The sequence below is a fragment of the Sinocyclocheilus anshuiensis genome, unplaced genomic scaffold, assembly GCF_001515605.1.
Source record: "Sinocyclocheilus anshuiensis isolate Anshui unplaced genomic scaffold, SAMN03320099.WGS_v1.1 scaffold992, whole genome shotgun sequence".
Taxonomy (NCBI): domain Eukaryota; kingdom Metazoa; phylum Chordata; class Actinopteri; order Cypriniformes; family Cyprinidae; genus Sinocyclocheilus; species Sinocyclocheilus anshuiensis.
In genome coordinates, this window is record NW_015552610.1 from 280,622 (window position 1) to 287,055 (window position 6,434).

General features: G+C 31.7%; 1 protein-coding gene across 1 annotated transcript in view; it reads right to left on the minus strand.

Annotated features, from left to right (window-relative positions):
* LOC107665908 (mannosyl-oligosaccharide 1,2-alpha-mannosidase IA-like) overlaps positions 1–5,786 on the minus strand; it is a 159,285-nt gene extending 153,499 nt beyond the window's left edge. Inside the window, exon 1 of the mRNA XM_016456971.1 lies at positions 5,722–5,786. The gene's annotated coding sequence lies outside the window, so the exon portion shown is untranslated. The remainder of the gene's footprint in view (positions 1–5,721) is intronic.
* Positions 5,787–6,434: the final 648 nt, after the last annotated feature.

A 6,434-nucleotide genomic window follows, 5' to 3' on the forward strand; every position in this document is an offset into this window, starting at 1 on the left:
CACACTTACACACACACAGATCTAACATGCCTCCAGAGCTCCATCACAGCTGCGCGTCCCTGTCGCTCCACGTCTGACTGTCCTTAAAAACATCCTCCACTTCATACGGACACTCTGACACGCACAGAAAACATATTACTAGCACATTCTAAAGTCAAAAAACATCCATAGATCATAAATTGTGTCATTAAATAAACATGCACCAATTATAAAATATATAATAAACAAAAAATAGCTTTTAATAATTAATTAACAGCATTAGCAAGTAAACGAGAAATGCCCTTGGCTGGATAACTTTAGTAGCTTTAAAAAGCCTCCACAATTAAGTATGAACACAAAATGAGAACTAAAGCATGTCGGCCCACAAATTAATGAATGAATGAATGAATGACAGGAAAATAAACAAATATATTATGTGATAAAACAAGTATTTTTTTTTCATTATTATTTAATTAAATATTGTCCTGATTTATTTTTCTAATGCTTTTTCTAAAGTAGAAAAAAAAATCACAGCACAAATAAATAAATATATGAGGTGATAAATTGTATTATTTATTATTGTATGAGGTGATAAAAAATTATTAATTAAATTTAGTCCTGAATTTATTTCTCTATTACTTTTTAAAAAGAAGAAGAAAAAAACAGCACAAATAAACAAACAAATAAACAATGTGAAAAATTCACTTGCTTTTTAAAATAAAATTGTTTTATTGTTATTTAATAAAATTTAGTCTGGAATTTATTTTTCTATTACTTTTTCTAAATAAGTACAAAAAAAATTAACAGCAGCTAAAAATAAGCATGCACAAATAATATATAATACAGTTGAGTATTTTTTTAAATAAATACATTTATAAATCCATAAACACGATGCAATAAGCAAGTTTAGATAAATAGACAGACAGAGAGAACAGTTATTTATGAACTGATTTATGCAGTATGTATTTAAGCATTTCAGTTCATATTTCTGAGTTTTTCTCTTTACGCCTCTAATCCGGCTTCTTTTAACACCACATACTGATTACTTACGCCAGAGTTTCTATGCTGTAGAAATACTGAATGTGCTGAGAAGCCTTCTAATTAGTTCCAATATCATTTACAGGGAAGAGGGGAATTAGCGCTCTCTTTCACTGGCCGTGTGATAAGGTGTTATCTCGTGCGAGCTTCTATGTGCACACGTTTGATCTTTCCTTCTCTCTGGTAGGGACGCGGGGCAGTGAGTCTCTGAGATTCCCCCTCGACGGAGGCTCGCACAGCCCTGTTTAATTAACCCACACCTGTATCTGCCCCTCCCAGCACTGCTGATATCGGAACACACAACTCATCCTGAGAGAGAGAGAGAGAGAGTGTGTACAGACACAAGAAGTCAAGCGTTCGACACACCTACTCGCTCTGCATTGCTAATATTATCACATGTTAGAATAATAGTGCAATGCTGAAGACTCTCAATTAACATACATGGAAGTGTGGGAATGATACAGTGATCAAAACATGTGACAAATGTCTTATATTTGAGCTTCTTCTTTTTCTAAATTCTAGCTTAACTTTATGAAGAGCATCTTGGGATCAGAATAACTCAAAATCATAATAGCTTAAATTTTCAAAAATGATATGAAGGCACAATTTATATTTGATTATAAAACTCATTTCAATTATTTAAGCAGAAGCTTTTAGATCTTAAAGGGGCAGTTCACCCAAAAAAGGAGGAGTAAACTGGGCTGAAACGCTATGTATATGCTGCATAAATCAATTCATAAATAAATTGTAGTACACAATATATTAAAAATGTGGAATAACTAAACATACACCCACCACAAAAAAAAAAAAAAAAAACCCTGATAAAAAGATAAAAACACTCAAATTAAATTTATTAAACAATTAATACATTATGTATAATCCCATTGCAATACATACATATGTATGACTTGATTAAAAATATACAATTACACTTTTTAATTAAATTTAGTCCTGAATTTATTTTTGTATTACTTTCTCCAAAGAAAAATGTTGAATAACTAAACGCATACCCACAAAAAAACCTGATAAAAATAAAATTATTAATAAAAAAAAAAATAATTAAATAAAAAGGCATTATTAAATAAATAATGAATAAAATAATGTATAAATATACTGCAGTGAATAAATAAATAAATAAATAATGTATGTCTTGATAAAACAATTACCATTTAAAATTCAATTTAGTCCTGAATTTATTTTTGTATTACTTCCTCTAAAAAAAAACACAAACATATCACATAAAATAAATATGCACTAAACATATATAATAAACAACCAACTTTTTATTTTAATTTTACTTTGACTAATTTTCACTGTAAAAGTCCCCCGGGGGTGTGTTTTGTTATTCTATATTTACATAAATATTTTTAATATACGATGTGATGCAATGTATTTATTAATGGACTCATTTATTTAATTAAAAAATAACTTATTTTTGTTTATTATATATTTACACAATTTATTGTCTATGGATGTTGTTGGACCCTAGACTGTCAACTTTCACTTTCGCCTGTACTATCCCTTTAAGATCATGAGAAACAAACTCTCTGTCCAAACTTTAGCCTGGAAACAGGATGATGTGAAATGGAAAGTGAGATTGCAGACGGATGGATCTGATGAGCGAATGACTCTATCACGTCTTTCCTGGGCAGTAATTACTGCACTGACTCTTGGGATTGAAGAGGAAAGTGACAGAGTGACACACTGGACTGAGTTTATGTCCATCTGACCGCACTACAACCTGCTGAGAAGACCAGCTCAGACCAGCATGAATTTCAGGACGGTTTACACTACAGTTCAAAAGTTGGGGGTTGGTAAGATTTTTTAATGAAGTCTCTTCTGCTCGCCAAGGCTGCATTTATTTGATGAAAAATACAGTAAAACTAGTGAAAATGTTAAATATTATTACAATTTAAAATAACTGTTTTCTATGTGAATATAGGTGAAAATTTTATTTATTTCTGTGATCAAATCTGAATTTTCAGCATCATTACTCCAGTCTTTCAGAAATCATTCTAATATGGTGATTTGCTGCTCAATTAACATTTCTGATTATTATCATTACATTTCTACTGTTGCACATTATATACATGGTCATAGTGCATAACTAGTTCTAGATACAACATCAACAGGCAAGGTATACAAGAAAGCAAGCAAAAGTTATATTGTGCATATGCTGAATCAATCAATTGTTTCTTACAAACAAGCAGTTTTTGTCTTCTCCAGATGTTAACTGATGGACTGGAGTGGTGTGGATTACTTGTGGATTATTGTGATGTTTTTATCAGCTGTTTGGACTCTCATTCTGACGGCACCCATTCACTGCAGAGCATCCATTGCTGAGACACTGATGCAATGCTACATTTCTCCAAATTGGATGAAGAAACAAACTCACCTTGAATGGCTTGAGGATGAATACATTTTCATTTTAGTGTGAGCTATTCCTCTACCTATTTATGTAGCATTTTCAAGGCCCAATTTTTAAAACAATCAATTAATCACACTAATTTACTGCACCAATTGCTGCTCAGGAAACATTTCTGATTATTAGCTGCTTAGTATTTTTGTGGAAACCATGATACATTTTATTTTTCAAGATTCTTTGATGAATAGAAAGTTAAAAAAGGGGCAATTATTAGAAATAGAAATCTTCTGTAACATTATACATGTCTGTACGGTCACTTTTGATGGGATTAATGCATTTTTGATGAATAAGAGCTGAATAAGCATTCATTCTCCTTTCCCTAGAGGTGACACGGGGCACTGCAGCAGTTTGTGCCTCTCAGGGCAGATTATGGTTGTCGGTGTCAGAGGAATATAAATGTACCAGCAGCAGCGGCGGGAGGGATGAGAGCCGATTTAAACATGGGCGGCGGTGAATGAGGGCAGTGTGACAGCAGCCTGACGCAGACCAGATGGGTTCTCAGGGATTACAGCGAGAGTGCGGTGTGCTTTTTGAGAGTAATAACACGAGCATCTCTCACCGCCCGACTCAATAACACTGCCGTTTCGCCGTGTGAGAGCGGACGTTATGATCCTGCTCAAGACAGACAACAGCCAATCAGAAAGACTTTCTCAAACTTGAGACGCACCAGAACCAGTGACGTCAAACCTGGACTGAATACGTGTATGATTTAAGAAGGTTTCAGAGAATTACATCTTAAATTTCAGACCATTTCTCATACAAAGCATCAAATGGCAAATTAAATACAATGGTGCTTTATGATTTTTCCTTATTGGAGCTCATGAAAATGGGCTGCATGAACAAACTTCACCCTGAATATCACGTCATACTCATTGTGTGAACTCAAACATTTCTTATCAAAATCTCTCTGAGCAGATGATCTGACATGTGATTCACATTCATGTATAACTCGGATCCAAAACCTGCATATGCAGTAAAGCCATGATTAATAAGACTGACTAATAAGCATAAAATAAATATTGGATAAATTCACCTATTTTAAACTATATTTATTTATGTTTTTGGTATCAAATATTTGCCAACATTCCTCTCGCTTTGCCTGCCATATGGAATAGAATTTATTATTTTTTTCTTTGTATTGATTTCTTTTTTTTAATGGACTTATTGCATTGATTTATGGGATTTAGGGTAAAATATTTTAACAAAGAAAACTATCATGTCAACAGAAATAAAGCTGAAAAACAAATATTTTAAAATAAATAAATATTAGATGAAAAATTCAAACTTAATGAAAATTAGAAATGTAGCCTTGTCAACTAACTGAACTAAGTTTAAGCTGAAACACTAAAAAATATAAATAATATAAATATAATAATATATCATTATTACATACATAAATATAAAAAAATGTAAATTAAATTAGAATTAGAAATGTAGCCTTGGCAAATAATTGAAATAAGTTTAAGTTGAAACACTAATAATAATAATAATAATAATAATAACAATAATAATATAATCATTATATATAAATATCAGATAAAATGTAAAGTAAATGAAAATTTGAAATGTAGCCTTGGAAACTAATTGAAATAAATTTAAGTTGAAACACTAAACATTAAGAATGAATGAATGAATGAATGAATGAATGAATGAATGAATGAACTATTAGATGAGAAATGAGAAATTGGAAACTACTAAATGGAAATAAAACTAAATCAAAAAATTTAATCTAAATAGCAATATTAAAAAACTGAAAAAAGTACATAAAAATACTAAAAACTGAAAATATAGAAATCAAAGCTAATTCAATATATTAATAAAAACTATGATAGTATGTGAAAATAACTGATTGGATTGCCATTTCCATAAAGGACACAATAGCATCTGGCTAAAATGAATGAATTATTATTTCCACAGGTTTCAGATCAGAGTCTTACTGCATGTCAACCATCATCTCATTTCTATCTGAATCTCTCCTCGGAAATTTAAGCAGAAACAACAAAGCCAAAGTTAATATTTAAATGAAACATATGCAAGAATTCCTTTAAGTCCTCAAGACTCCATAAGAACAAGCTTTGAGCCATAAAGCGCTCCTCAGGGCATCGTCCTCCTCTTCTTTATTTAGGAAAATACATCAAAGCTGAGCAGATCAAGCTCTCGTCCTCCGAAAGCCTTAAAACCAGCCGCCATCAGCACTGCAGCAGGGTCATCTTACAACAGCAACAGAGAGCGCCTGAAGGCCTTTTACCATGGTAAAAGAGTAAAACAAAGCATGTTACCTTCAGAAGAGGCGTTTGAGAAGGATCAGGGCCAGCCCGCAGACACACGGCACATGAGAGAGAAAGAAAGACAGATAAACACTGGTTAGTGATCGTACAGGAACATTTGACTGTACATTCTGAAGAATTAGTCAAAGATATGGTTATTTGCATTCTATTGTTTGCATTTAGCATTGTTTTTCTCTGCTTGTGACACATCAGAATAGAGACACGAGCATCATGCTAGTGCAGACGCTAACATCGCTCGCGGTCATGTGTATCATCAACTCATCGATCACACAGAGCACGACAGACACTGACTTTGACTGACCTGTAAAACGGATTCATCCGATAGAGTCAATCAATCTTAATGTCAGGGTAAAATAAGAATTATCATTCCAATTATATTATATGCTTCTCAAAACATAAGCCTTTTTATTTATTTATTATATAATTAAGCTTTTTGTTTTCATAAACTTTTTATATGCAGTTTATGAAAACAAATAGCTTACTTTTCATCTATCTATCTATCTATCTATCTATCTATCTATCTATCTATCTATCTATATATATACTGTATATATATATATATAAAAAATAAGATTTTTGTAAGTTTAAATAAATAAATAAAGACATGAAAATAGGATATGAAAAATAACTTGAATGAAGCTAAACTAAATAACAAATACCAAAATGAAGATTTTATAAGCTAAAACAAACAAATAAATAAATAA